The sequence below is a fragment of the Schistocerca piceifrons genome, chromosome 1, assembly GCF_021461385.2.
Source record: "Schistocerca piceifrons isolate TAMUIC-IGC-003096 chromosome 1, iqSchPice1.1, whole genome shotgun sequence".
Classification (NCBI taxonomy): Eukaryota; Metazoa; Arthropoda; class Insecta; order Orthoptera; family Acrididae; genus Schistocerca; species Schistocerca piceifrons.
This window is the reverse complement of record NC_060138.1, coordinates 394,036,611-394,056,451: the sequence shown is the minus strand read 5'-3', so window position 1 is coordinate 394,056,451 and position 19,841 is coordinate 394,036,611. Positions and strand designations below refer to the sequence as shown.

The following is a 19,841-nucleotide window of genomic DNA, read 5'->3' as shown; positions in this document are numbered from 1 at the left end:
AGAAACTTCCACGCAAGCAAAGAAACTGAGAAAAACTGGCCTATTAGATGAACAATGGATTCATACACATTACACTGTTGATAAATGCTGCACAGTGTTAGTGCATGAAAGTATTGTCAAACAACAATGGCAGGCAACTTTTCGCTGTCATAAACGCAGAGTTTCATTTTGTGCTCACTTCTCCATAATTATATTAGGAAAACTTTGGACTGTCATGTATAAATGAACAGAAAAATATAAAATACACAGAAACAAGGAAAGTCAAACTTTTGGCATTAATTAACAAGCAACAAGCTACTTCTCTTAATTCCAATCACAGAATTTTACACGAAAATGGTTCACTTCCTGCTGCTGTCACACCATATAAATCTAACTCCTACAGAAGTGGTCAGAAATACTGAAAGCACGAGATCCATAGTCGTAATACCTCAAGCACCTTTAAAAAAATAACAACAAGTGCTACCCCTACTAATAAATAAATGAGTACAAGCCTTTTGGTGTAATGCTACTTCATTGACTTGTTTGTCAATTTCGGTGCTTTTATAGTAAAGCAGCTTCTTCAGTTGATCTCAAATGGCTGGGTGGACCTCCTTCCAGATCTTTTCACCAGAGAAAAATGTGAAGAGTTCACTGAAATCCAAACCTTGGCGATCAGCCTTACTAGCCAAACACTAGATACCATGATCAGTTTTTTCTTTTTTTTTCCCCTGGTGTAAGATTACCTTGTACTGTTGTGATATTAGTAAAACTAGAAAGGCTGCATATCATGCCAAAAAATGAGAGATAAATACTGGAGGTGTGATACTTTGATGAGGAAACTGAAAATACTATAAAATTAGTCCGCACAAATTTGAACAAACATCCAGCATTATCATCCATAACTAACAGCAGACAACGAACAGAGACAGCTGTGGAAAATAGCGACCTCATCTGGGAAGGTAATGTTACTGACACTGACACTGAACCAATCCCCTCCTTGCTTCTCAAGCGTAAGCACGATGATGTTGCCACTCTGGCCAGGTAACCAGTTTGCCTTGCCTACAGGTGAGTACTTGTGTTTGTGAGAACTGAAAACTAACACATGCTGTTTAGGCATAATTAGTGCAAATTATGTGCCTATTTACATTCAAATCCCTGTTAGGAGCATGGCAAGTATCAATACTGTTAACCACAATCAAATCCAAATACTAAGGCAGGGCTTCAATGAAACACAGCATTTGCATTAGGAGCATGTTTGTTACCAACACCACTGCATGGCCAGAACAGAATGACTTCCTGGATGGAGCTTGTAGCTATCTCCACAAACACAGAGTATTCCAAAACGCTGGCGTTTATAACAACATAGAATTTTCCAGAATATATGGTACATGCTTTATAAACATATGATATCTCTAGAACCTTTCCGAAATTATAAATACTAAATAACAAATAATTGCTAGTGGTCTAGTGGTTGGGTTTGAACTGGTGACCTGCAGCATGCCAGACAGCAACCCACACCACAGCTTGCGGTATTGCTACCTCTCCTAGAAAAACAGTGTCCCATTGTCACTGGAGCCAACTGCATCATCCAATATTTGGATACTGTCAGTGGTCCTCTTTATGGTGGCACTGACAGATAGTTGCACTCTGGTCACATGATTTCATGCTCTTCACTATAACGAATGTCAAAGGTAGCTCCTCTCATTGGAGCTTCACAATCCTTGAATCTTCCATTATCAATCTCTCCTTCTGAACTGTAGTATGGCTTCATTCGGAGAACACGGATGTTGTTTCAGTGCCATTGTTTTTTGATGAAGGGTCACCATTTTTTTTCCTGGACTGAGGTGCAAGACAGCTCTTTCCTTGTCCTTATGAAGGTGCCAACATCTTCTACAATTGAAGCATTGTACAATGTGAATGCTGAGACAAAACTTCACACCAACACTGGTAGTTTTGGAATAGGTGCAGTTCAAGTACAAATTCAGGAAGGTGCTGAAACAGTGGTATCTTACACTTCCAAAGAACTCTAAAAGTCTTAGAACTACTCTGCTAATGACAAAAAGTGTCTTACAGTCGTTTGAGCCACTTACAAGTTCTATCCATATTTATTCAACAAATCATTCAACATTGTGATGGACCATCATTTTCTCTGCTGGCTGCCTAGCCTAAAGGACCTATCAGGTCAACTGATGAGATGGGCACTGGGGCTTCAGGAGTATGTTGTCACAGGGGCATACAAAACCCGATCGGGGGGGGGACCAAAGATGCTGACTATCTTATAGGGGATCCTTTGATAGAACACAGCAACATGGACGTCATCTCAGTCGTCACTTCATTAAATGACATTGATGCTCAGCAATGGGAAGATTAAGCATTTCTGAATCTGTCTTCTCCCTGGAGAAGTTCTTGCAAGAGATATGCCTTAGTGCAGAAGTCTGTTATGAAACATTGGCAGTATGAGTACATGCTGAGAAAACTTCTAATGTCACAAATGTGCCAAGGAGCACGAAAACCTGAGACTCAAACTGCTCCTATTTTCTGTGCATTGAGACATACTCCATCACCACTCTCTACGTGCACCAAGATTTTTATTTCTTGGATGAGGTAGTGGCCCTTTTTTAGATTCTGGTGGAGCTCTCCAGCCTGAACACACTTAAACACAATTGTTAGGCAACTTATTCTTTGAAAGGCCTTAGAAAAATGACAATGTTATCCAGACAGAAAAATATTTCATAAATTTACGATGCTGAAGCAAGTTGTCCATCATATGTATGACAGTAGCCGGAGCATTACATAGTCCAAACAGCACAACTTAAAACTCCAAGTCCCTCATGAGTTATGAAGGGAGTCTTTTCCCGGTCAGCCTCATCAACTTTGATTTGCTAACAGCTTGTCTGTATGTCCGTGGTTGAGAAATACTTCCTCTCTTTCAAGCAGAGTAGGGTGTATTCAAGGCTTGGCAATGGACAGAATGCTTGCTTCGTGATTTTGTCCAGGTGTCAATGGTTAGCAGAGAAATGCCATGTGCCACCCTCCTCCTTCACAAGGACCACAGGGGAGTACCAAAGACACTGGAGTTTCACTGATTTTATCTTGTAGTATCTTCTCCTCTTTCCCCCAAATTATCTGTTCTTCAGCTGGCGACACTTTATATTAGCACTGGCTATTTGGTGGATGATCCCCAGAGTAGATACAGTGTTTTACGAGAGGCTACTTGGTCTGCCTATCCTCCACTCCTTATTCGAATGCATACATAGAATGGCTATCATTCACAGACATTGGTCCTTGACTGGGCCAAACCCTGTTGGCAGTTTGATAGAAGCTTATTCCTTTGTGTTGTCTGTACTGGTAGCAGAGTATGATTCTTTGTCATTGGCACTAATCTGCACTTTTTGGATTTGTCTGGTTGTTGCCGCACACTTACTTTTATGGATGAGTTGTGTCTGCTTGTGACAATTAGTGATGCGAAGTTCTCCTTGGCCATCTCCAATGACTATGATTGGGTCATTGGCACATGCATTTCTTTTATTAGCCTCAGCGGCTTTTTGCAATCAACAATAGCTTCACAGTTTAGCTCAGTATTTCAACTGATAACTGGCACTCAATTCGTTGACGAAGGCGGGAAAACCGTGTCTTCAATGGCGGACAACTGCCCAGAGAAATATTTGCTCTGTGTGCTTGTTGCGATAGTTTCATGAATCTGGAACTCTTAATTTTATGCACTCTATGACTGCTTGTGATGCCAGCAAAAAGTCTAAAATCTGTTCAAATGACAAATTTGAAAGACTCTTATTTGCAACTTTCAGCACAACCATTTTCATATTACTGAATGTATTGTTATTCACCTGGCTATCATAAGTATTTGACAACACAGGAAGAGAAGCCCTGGAGTCTACTAGCGGCCTGACTGGTTGTCCGACGATGACGATGTCAATGAGATTTGCTGTCATCTTGTTAACTGTTGTTCATCTGTGGCAGCCTCACCTCCATAAATGGTCACCTTGATTTGTTTTCCTGAATTTGGCAGCTAGGTGAGCAGCTGGTACCACTGTACGATGATAGGGGAATAGCTAGGAACAGCTATTGTGTACTGGGGAGCAACCTTGTCCAGGGTATGGCAATGAGCACCTGTTATAATCGTCTGCAGTGAACTGGCATTAATTGGAGTGTTGTGGTGGTTGATGTCCTGCAGCGTAATAATCGTTGAAAGCTCACCTTCTTTCTCTGCAGTAGGGCACAACATGTCCAGGGCGACCATTGTGAAAACAGACCAGCCTGTTGTCCTCCAAATGTCTGTTATTCTGCAGGGCTTTTTAGTTGATGGAAGAGTTGAGTGTACCTGTGTTGATTCAATGCTAAGTTGTCAAGTGACGGTGGTGGCATAAGGATGATTTGGCCAAGTCCATTCTTCATGACATGTTTGACTGGTGGTGGAGATCAGTGCCGAAGATTGATATACTTTTTCTTCAATACTGTTTATTACCTTCTAACATACGAGGTTGACATTAAAGGTTAGTGTCTCTTGCATACTCTGTCAATCAGTTCTGGCTGCCATAAAAAGCTGTGTCTTTTCTCTTATAAGCAGGATTGTGAGAAAGGCAAGCTCACAGTGGTCATCTACAACTGCCAAAGGAACGACATTTAGGAGATGATCATACCTCTTTCTAACGAATCTTTTCTTTTGCATTTCCTTAATGTGCTGGGACCACTGAGTTGTTCTGTTGTTGTGACATCCTTTACCAGATGTGCTTGGTACATGTCTTCTACTACTCCTTTCATCAGATGTGATATTTTGTCAGCTAATATTATATTCAGATTCACAGTGCTGCAAAATACCAAAACATTCCATATGTAGGACTGTGTTGTTTCCCCCTGATGATGGGCCTGTTCTTCAGTTTTTCTTCCACTAAGCAGACTTGCTGCTGATTGTCACAGAATGTTTTCTTCAATTTGGCCTGGAATTTGTACCACCTATTGAGCTTGTCATTGTTCTCAGAACCACGGATGGATTAAGCCATCCAGGTAAAAGAACACATTAGCGAAACACATCATGTCATCCCACCTATTGCATCCGGCAACTCTGTTGAATTCCTTCGGTCATTCTGTTGGCTTCTGACCGGCTTCTCTGGGAAACACCGATAGATACCCAATGCGTAACTGACTTACTACTATTCTGGAATCCGTTGGTCTCCTAAATATACGATGCTTACAAACAATGTACTGCTTATATTCTGGTTCCTGCTCATGTAGGCAACAGCTTTTACATTACCTAATTGGAGCCCTGGTGATGTAAATGTTTTGAACTAACTGGCATCTACACCAAACAATGTCATGTCAAACTCATAATCAAGTCAGTCACGTAATAAAACTGAACACCTACAGCTGTCCTTACGATGTTATCTATTATAAAACTACCAGTTTCAGTGCTTCAGTACACCATCTTCAGACTGTAACTGACGCTGAGGGGTTAACTCCAATCGTATACCTCATTCCATCAATTGCCAATGCCAATGAACTGGCTTTCACAGACTATCTGTAACAACAATATTGTGTCTCCAACAATATTATTAAAACCAGTTAGTATATGTATGTAAAACCAGTTCATATATTCCACTGATGGAACTGGGTATATTATTGGAGTTAATCCCTTCAGTGTCAATTAAGGTCTGAAGATGGTGTACTGAGGCACTGAAACTGCTAGCCATATAATAGATAAAATGAGATTCTTTCTAAAGTCCTTTTGAACAGGGCAGAGCCGCAATTGGATCCGCAAATCATAGAATACCAGGGAGGTTTTAGAAAGGGTAGATCATGTTCGGAACAAATACTAAACCTCAAAAACATTATGGCATACCAAAAATCAAGGGCAAAGACATACGTAATCTCCTTCATTGATTTCACAAAAGCGTATGATTCGATTGACAGAGAATCTCTGTTATCAGTCCTGGAAGAAATGGGTTTGGATAAGAAAACAACTAATATTATAAAAGCGACCCTTACAAATACATTTTCGAAAGTTAAATTTATGGGCGAACTATCGGAACCCTTTGAAATAAAAACGGGAGTGCGACAGGGCGATGGGCTCTCACCGTTGCTGTTCAATTGTGCTCTTGAGAAAGTAGTCAGAGAATGGAACACAAATATTAAGAGTGGTATAAGACTGGGTTACAAAAAGAAGAACCTTAAAGTAAACTGCATTGCTTTTGCAGATGATATGGCTCTGTTTGCTGAAACAATGGAAGAAGCACGGGAGCATATCCTTGAACTAAAGAAACAAGCAGCTAAAATTGGTCTTCACATCTCCTCTGAAAAAACTAAGATATTGACAAACATCAAGCACTCGTGTAAATACCTCAAAGTTCAAGAACAGAAGATTGAAATAGTGAAAGAATTCAAATATCTCGGAGAATGGATTACTTGGAATGCTGGGGAAAGCAAAGCAATGGAATCCAGAAAAAATAAACTTGAATTGGCCTTCCAACTAACAAAAAATACATACAACAAAAAATCCCTTTCATGGGGGTCCAAAATTACACATTACAAGACAGTGATTAAGCCAGAAGCACTGTATGCAGCAGAAACACTTAACATGAATTTCAAAGGCCAAATGGAGAAACTTGAGGTAAAGGAAAGAAAAATTTTAAGAAAAATCATTGGGCCAAAATTTCAAGACAATAAGATTATATACATCAAAAATGAAACTCTCTACAAGAAAATTGAAAAACTTTCAGATTCTATGCGAAAAAGGAGAATAAATTTTTATGGTCATCTTCTCAGAATGAATTCCAACAGATTAACTAAACAAATCTTTGACTTCTTCCGTAACCGAAAAACGAAGCCCAACTGGTTTAAAGAAACTGAGAAAGACCTAGTGGAATTAAATATTTCAGAAAATTCACTTATTGATCGAACTGCTAAATTAATTACTAAAGATGAAAACATAAGGTTCCAAGACAAATCCACACAAAAGTCCAAATCCTTCATCTCGGAAGAAGAGAGGAGAAGAAGATCAGAAAGAATGAAGAAATACTGGGCCCTAAGAAAAGAACAACGCACAAAGAAATGATTGATCCAGCGTACCCCAAAGAGGGTGAAACGAAAGAAGAAGAAGAAGATAAAATGATAAGGATGGCTGTAAGTGTTCCATTTTGTTACTGCAAACCTCCAATCAGAAGGATGTACATACAAAAACAATCAAGTCAGTCCAGATCTGAAGGTAAAGTCATCAATGAAACACAACACTTAGCACTAGAAGCACTGTTGTTACTGAACCAATGTACAGCCAGAACAGAATTGACTTCCAGATGAAGAGTGCAGCTATTTTTACAACCACAGAATATTCCAAAACACTAGTATTTATACAAATACCAAATATTCCAGGGATTATGAATTACATACATAAGATATTTCAAGAACCTCCCAGAAATTGTAAATACAAAATAATATATAACTGCTAGTGGTCAAGCCTGAACTAGTGATCCGCAGCATGCCAGGCAGTGATGCAGACCACTACACTACACTACACTACACACACCACAGCTCGCAGCCATATACTACAAATAGTGGATGTGATTCCATTTTCACACCACATATAAAGAGTGTAAAAAAACTGTGTACACGACATTTTAGAGGCGATAACAAGAAACACATTTTTTATTTGACAAAAAGTCACCTATGCACAGGTCCACATTAGGGGACCACTAAAATTTAGATGCTGGTGATGTTCAGAGATGGTATTCAATACCATGAATTTAAAGATGTTACTGACCACCTATGAATATTATTATTATTATTATTATTATTATTATTATTATTATTATTATTATTTATTTCTTGTCTCAGACGTTATGTCTGGTTAAAAATGGAAGGTGACGCGGACCTTGATCAAGCGTGACTTCCTTTTAACTGTACGGTATATGTTACATTGCATTTAGGAACTTTCGGGTAATTGAACATGTGTCAATAATTACAGATTTCTGTAGTTGTATATATGTTTGGATGTAGCTGTATTGCATTGATGTACTGGTGTATATTGTGTGGTATGACTCCTGTAGTTGATAGTATAACTGGTATAATGTCAACTTTATCCTGATGCCACATGTCCTTGACTTCCTCAGCCAGTTGGATGTATTTTTCAATTTTTTCTCCTGTTGTATTGGGTATGGATATTTCGACTAGTTGTGTTAATTTCTTCTTTTTATTGGTTAGTATGATGTCAGGTTTGTTATGTAGTGTTTTTTTATCTGTTATAATGGTTCTGTTCCAGTATAATTTGTATTCATTGTTCTTCAGTACATTTTGTGGTGCATACTTGTATGTTGGAACATGTTGTTTTATAAGTTTATGTTGTAAGGCAAGCTGTTGAAGTATTATTTTTGCTACATTGTCATGTCTTCTGGGGTATTCTGTATTTGCTAGTATTGTACATCCACTTGTGATGTGATCTACTGTTTCTATTTGTTGCTTGCAAAGTCTGCATTTATCTGTTGTGGTATTGGGATCTTTAATAATATGCTTGCTGTAATATCTGGTGTTTATTATTTGATCCTGTATTATTATTATTATTATTATTATTATTATTATTATTATTATTATTATTATAGCCCCCCCATGAACCATGGACCTTGCCGTTGGTGGGGAGGCTTGCGTGCCTCAGCGATACAGATGGACGTACCGTAGGTGCAACCACTACGGAGGGGTATCTGTTGAGAGGCCAGACAAACGTGTGGTTCCTGAAGAGGGGCAGCAGCTTTTTCAGTAGTTGCAGGGGCAACGGTCTGGATGATTGACTGATCTGGCCTTGTAACACTAACCAAAACGGCCTTGCTGTTGTGGTACAGCGAACGGCTGAAAGCAAGGGGAAACTACAGCCGTAATTTTTCCCGAGGGCATGCAGCTTTACTGTATGATTAAATGATGATGGCATCCTCTTGGGTAAAATATTCCGGAGGGAAAATAGTCCCAAATTCGGATCTCCAGGCGGGGACTACTCAGGAGGACATCATTATCAGGAGAAAGAAAACTGGCGTTCTACGGGTCAGAGCGTGGAATGTCAGATCCATTAATCGGGTAGGTAGGTTAGAAAATTTAAAAAGGGAAATGGATAGGTTAAAGTTAGATATAGTGGGAATTAGTGAAGTTCAGTGGCAGGAGGAACATGACTTTTGGTCAGGTGAATATAGGGTTATAAATACAAAATCAAATAGGAGTAATGCAAGAGTAGGTTTAATAATGAATAGGAATATAGGAGTGCAGGTAAGCTACTACAAACAGCATTGTGAACGCATTATTGTGGCCAAGACAGACATGAAGCCCATGCCTACTACAGTAGTACAAGTTTATATGCCAACTAGCTCTGCAGATGTTGAAGAAATTGATGAAATGTATGATGAGATAAAAGAAATTAATCAGGTAGTGAAGGGAGACAAAAATTTAATAGTCATGGGTGACTGGAATTCAACAGTAGGAACAGGAAGAGAAGGAAACATAGTAGGAGAATATGGATTAGGGCTAAGAAATGAAAGAGGAAGCCGCCTGGTAGAATTTTGTGCAGAGCATAACTTAATCAGAGCTAACACTTGGTTCAAGAATCATAAAAGAAGGTTGTATACATAGAAGAAGCCTGGAGATACTGACAGGTTTCAGATAGATTATATAATGGTAAGACAGAGATTTAGGAACCAGATTTTAAAGTATAAGACATTTCCTGGGGCAGATGTGGACTCTGACTACAATCTATTGGTTATGAACTGCAGATTAAAACTGAAGAAACTGCAAAAACGTGGGAATCTAAGGAGATGGGACCTGGATAAACTGACTAAACCAGAGGTAGCATAGAGTTTCAGGGAGAGCATACGGGAACAATTGACAAGAATGGAGGAAAGAAATACAGTAGAAGAAGAATGGGTAGCTTTGAGGGATGAAATAGTGAAGGCAGCAGAGAATCAAGTAGGTATAAAGATGTGGGCTAGTAGAAATCCTTGGGTAACAGAAGAGATACTGAATTTAACTGATTAAAGGAGAAAATACAAAATTCATAAAATGAAGCAGGTAAAAAGGAATACAAACATCTCAAAAATCAGATGACAGGAAGTGCAAAATGGCTAAGCAGGGATGGCTAGAGGACAAATGTAAGGATGTAGAGGCCTATCTCACTAGGGGTAAGATAGATACCGCCTACAGGAAAATTAAAGAGACCTTTGGAGATAAGAGAACGACTTGTATGAATATCAAGAGCTCAGATGGAAACGCAGTTCTAAGCAAAGAAGGGAAAGCAGAAAGGTGGAAGGAGTATATAGAGGGTCGATACAGGGGCGATTTTCTTGAGGACAATATTATGGAAATGGAAGAGGATGTAGATGAAGATGAAATAGGAGATATGATACTGCGTGAAGAGTTTGACAGAGCACTGAAAGACCTAAGTCGAAACAAAGCCCCGGGAGTAGACAACATTCCATTAGAACTACTGATAGCCTTGCGAGAGCCTCTCCTGACAAAACTCTACCATCTGGTGAGCAAGATGTATGAGACAGGCGAAATACCCTCAGACTTCAAGAAGAATATAATAATTCCAATCCCAAAGAAAGCAGGTGTTGACAGATGTGAAAATTACCGAACTATCAGTTTAATAAGTCACAGCTGCAAAATACTAACACGAATTCTTCACAGATGAATGGAAAAACTGGTAGAAGCCGACCTCAGAGAAGATCAGTTTGGATTCCGTAGAAATGCTGGAACACGTGAGGAACCTACGACTTATCTTAGAAGAAAGATTAAGGAAACGCAAACCTACGTTTCTAGCATTTGTAGACTTAGGGAAAGCTTTTGACAATGTTGACTGGAATACTTTCTTTCAAATTCTGAAGGTGGCAGGGGTAAAATACAAGGAGCGAAAGGCTATTTACAATTCATACAGAAACCAGATGGCAGTTATAAGAGTCGAGGGACATGAAAGGGAAGCAGTGGTTGGGAAGAGAGTGAAACAGAGTTGTAGCCTCTCCCCAATGCTATTCAATCTGTATATTGAGCAAGCAATAAAGGAAACAAAAGAAAAGTTCGGAGTAGGTATTAAAATCCATGGAGAACAAATAAAAATTTTGAGGTTCACCGATGACATTGTAATTCTGTCAGAGACAGCAAAGGACTTGGAAGAGCAGTTGAACGGAATGGACAGTGTCTTGAAAGGATGATACAAGATGAACATCAACAAAAGCAAAACGAGGATAATGGAATGTAGTCGAATTAAATAGGGTGATGCTGAGGGAATTGGACTAGGAAATGAGACACTTAAAGTAGAAAAGGCATTTTGCTATTTGGAGAGCAAAATAACTGATGATGGTTGAAGTAGAGAGGATATAAAATGTAGACTGGCAATGGCAAGGAAATTGTTTCTCAAGAAGAGAAATTTGTTAACATCGAGTATAGATTTAAGTGTCAGGAAGTCGTTTCTGAAAGTATTTGTATGGAGTGTAGCCATGTATGGAAGTGAAACATGGACGATAAATACTTTGAACAAGAAGAGAATAGAAGCTTTCGAAATGTGGTGCTACAGAAGAATGCTGAAGATTAGATGGGTAGATCACATAACTAATGAGGAGGTATTGAATAGAATTGGGGAGAAGAGGAGTTTGTGGCACAACTTGACTAGAAGAAGGGATCGGTTGGTAGGACATGTTCTGAGGCATCAAGGGATCACCAATTTAGTACTGGAGGGCAGCGTGGACGGTAAAAATCGTAGAGGGAGACCAAGAGATGAATACACTAAGCAGATTCAGAAGGATGTAGGCTGCAGTAGGTACTGGGAGGTGAAGAAGCTTGCACAGGATAGAGTAGCATGGAGAGCTGCATCAAACCAGTCTCAGGACTGAAGACCACAACAACAACAACAACAACATTATTATTATTATTTCTTTCCTTTATCAGATGTTATGTCTGTTATTATTATTATTATCATTATTATTATTATTATTATTATTATTATTATTTGGGGGGAGAGGGGGGGAGGGATGGAGTGTTTGTTTATGGGACACTGACACACATTGCGCAGAAGAGATAGTTAACCATTCAGCTAAAGCTGTAGCCATTGTTTGTTAAACACCAGGTTATTTTGAGCATGTTAGATAATCATTAGGATACAGATGCCAAACATGCATTAATATAAAGGGACAACATTTTCAGCAACATACCTAAAAGAACATTTATCTCGCAGCTCTCTGAACACCCTCTCTAAACATCACTAGCATCAAAAGCTTCATGGTTCACCTGGGATATATTTATCACTTAAACCGAAGTATTTCTTTGTATCACCTCTACACACACCCATGAACCATGGGCCCTGATGAGGCAGGGTGGCTTGAGTTCTTCAAAGATACAGATAGCTCTATTGCAGGTGCAATGACAACAGAGGGATATCCATGGAAAGGCAAGACAAGCATGTTCCTAGAGATGGGCAGCAGGCTTTTTACAAGTTGCAGGGGTAATGGCCTGGATGAAAGAAAGATCTGGCCCTATAATGTTAGCCAATGTAACAAAACTGCCATCTTATATACTGGAATGTGGAATGTTAGTTAATACGGTAGGTAGGTAGTTAATAAGGTAGGTAAGTTGAAGTAACAGTGGGAACTGGAGAAGTACGATGGCAGGAAGAACATGGTTTCGCGCCAGGTGAGTACCCAGTTATAAACAAAAAATGAAATAGGATTAACTCTCATAGTAACAAGCCATTTTCAGTAACGTGTGTTACCAAGGGGGGGAGAGCAGGGGGGGCCGGGATACTTTGCACACTTAGGTACAAAACATAGTTTTGCGAGAAGAATTATTCACTACTTTCTTCGGAATCTACTTCCCACTTGGAACATACAACAGTTTTTTTGCTGTGTTTACAACATGTGTATCTCTTACAATTGTTGCAGATTATCGTTGTTTTGCTCACTTTGTTGTACTTTTCTGCTTTGTAACATCTTTCACTAACACACAAATGACATCTACCATTACCTCCACGAGCTTCCTTTGCACCGAAGTTGTGCTTGATTTTCCGTCTGAGAATATCTTCCATACCTGAAACTACAGGCTTTGGCAGTCCTGCAATATTTGTAGCCTTTTCTTCAATATATGGTTTTATGAGCTGTAGTCCGAGGTCTTGAAGAAAAAGTCGTCACTTATTAGGGTTTTTCTTAGTCCAGTGGGTGAAGTTTAACAAAAATAGCGTATAATTATTTGCTGCTGCTATGTCCACGAGAGTATAGAAAACAGACAGCGGCCATCTTCTTGTAGGTGTCTTAGATGAATATTTCCTCACCATGTGATCTATCGTGTCTGTGCCACCTTTAGTCTCATTATAATAAAAATTTATAACTGTTTTCTTCTTAGTGTCAGTACATGAACCAATTGCAGCATCATAAAGTTGAGATAATATAAACAGCAGATTACTTTTGCGTTTTTCACGGGGGATATAAGAAACAATCATGACTGGAATATTTTCAGTACTAATATCACTGAAACCAAATTTACTAGAATATAATTCTCGTCTTGAGGTATATGTTTCTTAACAGCTTGTAATGTTCCCACGAGAGTTAGCTTGTGATTCCTCCACAGACCTTCAGCCAAATCAATTGAAGTGTAACATCTGCGTGTGGTGACTCTTCACCCTGAATTATGTATAGGAACCACCAGGCATTTGACCACAGCTGCAGTGGCATTTGATTGTTGTGTACCATCATTTCTTTTCCCAGCATAAGGCATAAGGCTCCATCTGGTTTTGGCATCTGTGACATTGCGTGTAAGTATACCGTTTTTACCAGGTTTTTCCTTCATGACAACCTCGAAGGGACACATGCCACGGAATAATGACAACAATTCATCAATAACAACAGAATAATATTTCGGCAGTAATTCATTCATTTTATCAAAAACTTCTCGTATTGCAGCAAACTTATCACGTTTCCTGCCATCACTTCACGACTCTCTGTCATCAAATCTTACTATTTTAGTAAGCTGTTGGAATCTGGTTTGGCTCATGGTAGCAGTATAAACAAGCCTTCCTGAAGTGTATCCTTTATTATGTTGTTGAGAATTTCTGGAGACAAAATCTTTTCAAATGATTTCTCTTGTTGTTCCTACTTTAATTTCGTCTCTTGTGCCTTCTCTTTCTGTCACCATGTTTTGTGCTACTCGTCTTCTAATGTGAGGAGATTTCGAGCTACAAATTTTTCCAGTGCTTGTAATAGACTTGTCACTAACCTCGCAAGCTGCGTCATCATCAGTTTTCAGTGCCCAGAGTTTGTCTTCAGTGTTTGTAGGTACTCTATCACTGTCCAAAGCCTCGTGCACAACATAGTCCTCTTCGGGTTAACTCAACACATCATCAGGTTCATCAAATTAAATTTGAGTATCTGTAGATTTTTCCAAAATCTTGTGATATTTCTCTGCAGGAGTGACTGTCGATACATTTCAAATCACAGCTGTATCTAACACTGGGCTAAGTGCCACTGAACATGAAACAATAAAGAAACAAAGGGATATGAAGCATTGTTGAGACCATTGTCGCTGTCAACCCAGAGAAATATAATGTCCACATGTTCTAAGGTCATGTAATGCTATTATTTGTGGAGTAAGATGACCGTTACGGGAAGTCGCATCTACTACCTGTGGGGGGACACTTTATGACCACCTCCCTCAAACTTAAATTTTCAATTAAGCTTAAACGAAAAATGTAAAACAATCACAGAATCTGGAAGAAGATTTCATTCAAGACAATATTTTTTACAAAATTTTAAAAAATGTAGTACCTGACTAGATTTCAATAATTTAAAAAGGTGGGCATAAAGTAACCCCTCCTTGGTACTGCAAGGGTTAATGCATTAGTAGGTCTAATAATGAATAAGAAAATAGGAATCGCATAAGATACTAGGAACAGTATCGTCGCGAGATAGACACGAAGCTTACATCCAGCACAGCAATACTAGTTTATATGTCAACTAGCTATACATATGATGATGAGATTGAAATCTTTGCAGAAAAGAGAAGTAACTGCGTGAATCTCAGAGCTCAGATGGCAAGCCAGTACTAAGCAAAGGGAAGGATACCTGCCTCATCAGATTAAATAACCAAATGTGCCTGTACAAAAAGCAACAAAAGCATGGGTAAATTTGGTTATTTAATCCGAGCCACATAAGGCATATGTTATGCTTTCAAAAATGGAAAGCCCAGGGCAGAATAATAAAAAAGCTTAAATGTGCAGCAGTCTTTTAACTGCAACTGCAACTATGTGCAACTCATCATCTCCCCTGTACGGTGGATAGGAATCCAACATTTACATAAAACTGAACAATGAAAAGATGGACTGTAACAATAAAGGCTGCCAGAGACGGTGGTCATTTTGTGTTTGTTGTGCCTTTCTGTAACTTAGCATCTCCGCTCTATGGTTAGTAGCAACTACCTTTTTCATTATATTGTTACTTTTCATAAAATTGTTGTTATTCCATCCTGCACTTTCCACTGTTTGATTCTCCCTAGCGGCTTTTCTTCCATCCCACAATCTAGTGCTGTTTTCCTTTGTTACTATTCTCTAACACCTTGTCTTACTTCTTAATGATTGTCCTTTTCTCACTCTTCTTTACTGAGTTTTATCTGCTGTCTGGAGAAAAATCTTTTGGCCAAAAGCTTAACTGTATAGCAGTCTTTCCGTTGTCCTGTCTGTGACTCATTGTCTCCTCTACGTGATAGTAATCCTTTTTATAATACAGATGTGGTGCCTTGTAAGTTGCTTTTGACAAGGACACTTCGTAATAATATTTAAAGATACACCTGGAGATAGGGCCAAGTCCCTGAAACTACGACTGTTGCATATGGTTTCACCATGAACATTACATATAACACTTGTGGATGTCCCGCTGAAAAACATTTATCACGAAGAATGTAATAATCCCAATTCCAAAGAAAGTAAGTGCTGGCAGGTGAGAATACTACCAAATTATGAGTTTTCTAAGTCATGGTTGCAAAATACTGAAACAAATTATTCACAGAGGAATGGAAAAGCTAGTAGAAGCTAACTTCGGGGAAGATCAGTTTGGCTTTCCGAGAAATGGCAGAACACTTAATGCACTACTGACCATCTTTTCTTATCTAATAGGTTAACCAAAGGTGAACCTATATATATCACACTTGTGAGTTCAGAGTAAGCTTTTTACAATGTTGGCTCGAACACACTATCTGAAATACTGAAGGATAAAACACAGGGAATGTAAGATTGTATACAGGCTTGTACAGTAACCTGATTAAAGTTTTGAGAGCAGAAGTACATGAAAGGAAAGAAGTAGTTCAGTGGGAATTAATAGGAACTGAGCTTTCCTGGTGGCACTGTAATTCTGTCAGAGACGACAAATGGCTGGGAAGAGCAGTTAAACAGAATGGATAGTGTCTTGAGAAGAGGTTATCAGATGAGCATCAAAAAAATTAAAACAAAGGTAATGGAATGTAGTCAAATTAAATCAAGTGGAGCTGCGGGAATTACGTTAGGAAACAAGACACTGAAACTAGAAGATGGGGTTTGTTACTTGGACAACAAAATAACTGACAATGGCCTAAGTAGAAGGGATATAAAATACAGACTAGCTGTGTCAAGGACGGCATTTCTGTAAAATGACGGAGCTGGTAATATCAAAAATAAGCTGGAGCATAGTGCCATATCAAAGTGGAACACAGACAATATGCAATTCAGACAAGAGGAGAATAAAAGCTATTAAAATGTGGTTGTACATAAGAATCCTGAATATCAGATGACAATAAGCAGTTCAGATGATAGGAGAATAAAAACTATTAAGATGTTGAAGATCAGATTGGTAGCTCACATAACTAATGAGGAGGTACTAAAACAGATTGGGGAAACAGAAATTTATGACACAACTTGACTAAAAGGAGAAATTGGCCGATAGGACAAATTCTGGGACATCAAGAAACTGTAAGTTTTGCACTGGAGGGACATGGGGAGATGGGGATTAAAACTGCAAAGGGAGACCTAGGCACAAAAAAATTGCAATAGTTACTCAGATGTGAAGAGGCTTGCACAGGGTAGACTAGAGCTGCATCCAATCTGTCTCCAAACTAAAGACCACAAGGATGTTAACCCACTACAATCTTGTATACATAGTTCTTTTTACACCCTGTATAACTTATTTATTATCAGTGTGGCTGGTAAATATTATGCAAAAGTTTGAAAACAAACCACAGCTGCTACACACAACAGTTGGGTTCCTCTCAACTCATGATCTACATGACCTGCCCCATTTCCCAATCAGTTATTTACTCCCAGATGAAAGAATGTAGGCCTGCAGTTCCCAAAGATAGGACTAACATAATCTATTTTTAACTTATTCTTTAGGCAGTACTACAAACCCCAAGTCCTGAGGTATGCACTACTCTGTTTTTCTGCAGTTTTAACTATTTGGTAAACTGAATTTTCCCACTGATACCATATAAAACTTGAATTATTTCACATTCTCAAGGACTCTCCTTCTGCATGAGAGCTACAGAACATGGTAATAAAGAGGGACAAATTGCACCACTAAATGAACATTTGGCCCATTCACGCAAATAACTGATGAAAGAGTGTCTGATGGTGCAACTATTCTTGCTACTAAAGCATTGTCCCCTTAGATTTCTTACACTACACAATAAGTGTTCTCAATTACTTCTTTTGTGGCTTATCATTACACACATGTGAAAAAGCCGCATGCAGAATAACGATTTGGGGGAATCCTGGTGCTCAGTTCCTATCTGAACTAGAAACATGGGATGAAAAGCATCTGGTTTACCCCAGACCAGTGGCAATTTGTATAGCTATTCAAACATGTATCTTACTGTAGCTATGCTACAGTATATTGAGCAAAGTTTGAATGACAAACCAAAGCTGGCGCCCAGACAAATTGCGCGAATCGATTAATGCCGTTTGCAAAAGATTTTAAATGGGCTGAAATTAATGCTCAGCTAATGGCAACATTTGTATGCACACCCTTTGGATTTTATGTGCAAAAACATTCAAAAAACGTGTTTTTCGGGCAAGTTTTTGAAGCACGCCACTTCTATACTTTAAACTTGTATGAACTGGTTCAAACTTTGCATAAAAGTAGATAAACAGATAAAATCAAAATGAAATTTTTCTATCCAATAATCTTTATTTCTTGTCGAGACATGATGGTTTAGCACATAAAATGAGTTCTTACATGAACTGAATGTGCAGAAATGGTTTAAAGGGAGTCAAATAAATACATAAATAAATGCATTCTTATGATAAAATTGAAAAATTGCATTTAAAAATCTAACTTCATTTGGATTTTATGTGTGAAAAATGTGTTTTATGTGCACCACTCCCGCATTCAGACTTTTGCGAATTGGTTCAAATTTTGTAAGAAGGTAGACAAATAGCATAATTAATGGGGGTCATGTTATTTTGTGAAAGCTTTATCCATTGGCATAATACAACTAACATTGTTTGAAAGACAATAAAAAACCTACACCACATCAATTGCCGCCTGAGTCAACAAAAATCTACATCAGTTGCCTAGCTATGGCAGTCTAATGTCATAATTATTAGAGAGGGAAAGTTGGGAACCAGAATGAAAAATGCTCCTGTCATAGCAGAAAAAAGGCGAATATGTCCTGTGCAGTGTTACAGACATGAAAGATGCAAACTAGCTTTTCAACTTATCTGGTAGCTTCATAGACACTTAAATAAAAACACCTTCACATATTTGCACTTTTTTACTAGTTAAACCTACTTCCCCAGTGCAGTGAGCTCTTTTATCTGCAAAGTATTGGCATACCGACATCTTGCAATTTATAGGCTATAGTCCCTGATCCTGTGACCAAGACCCAGCAATCATATGGCTGAAGAGCATACAAGTGATAGCTAAAAATGTTTTTATGGAGGGATAAAATTTCTGGGGGTGGATTCTTCCTTGGGGGATACTGAAATATTTTTTTCTTTTTTAATTTCTGAGTGGAAGTGGGGGTTAGTTTTTTCCCCGAAGGGATTATTTCTCCACCAAACACACCCCATGTTTCATGTATATAGTGAGTGGTGTAAAAACAGACACAAATTAATGTGGCGGTTGAGAATGGGATGTCTCTCAATAAGAAGTATCCAAGAATGGGGGTACATGCATCCTAAGCCTTAATGACATGTTGTGTCTTATCGCATGACATAACAAATGCCATGTTGGCTGACATGATAGCATGAGTTGTGTTATATGACATGGCATCAAGTATCATGTCCATTTACTTGATATGATGCATAATATTATATGTCACGAGTACTAAAATAAACAAGTAAAAAAAAAAAATATTTCAAGATGTTTTTATTTTTTTTTGTCATTGAAGCTGCCAGATTAGTTGAAAAACTAGTTCCCTTCTTTTACATCCCTAATTCTGCCCAGGACATATATGCCTCTTTTGTGTTATGCTAGGAAGTTTCTTCATTCAGGTTAATGTGTTGGCCATGCAGGTAGACCTCTTTTGACCCAACTTACAGACAATGTTTAATCCAAAATGTTCAGTACTTCTACCTCACAAATTTCAAGCAATGCACACAAAATAATGTTTTCACTAATACTGATAAATTCCTACAAAGTTAAACGCACCTGATATTGACTTCAGTCTGAATGCATTTCCCAGCATGGAACTGAACACCTACCTTGATTAACCGAAATGTAATATACAGTCATCAACAGTAATATAGACAGTCCATAACTACACGCTCACAGTTAATATTATTATTGTTTACAATTGTGTATTCAGTCAATGCTGCAATTGCAATAAATTACTCACTCTGCACAATATTCAATATAGTCACAATTCACACACTTCCT

The 19,841-nt window shown here is 38.5% G+C and overlaps 1 protein-coding gene across 1 annotated transcript in view; it reads right to left on the bottom strand.

Annotated features, from left to right (window-relative positions):
- LOC124803133 (ribosome maturation protein SBDS) overlaps positions 1 to 19,841 on the bottom strand; it is a 58,614-nt gene that overhangs the window by 25,143 nt on the left and 13,630 nt on the right. The gene's annotated exons all lie outside the window — the stretch shown is intronic.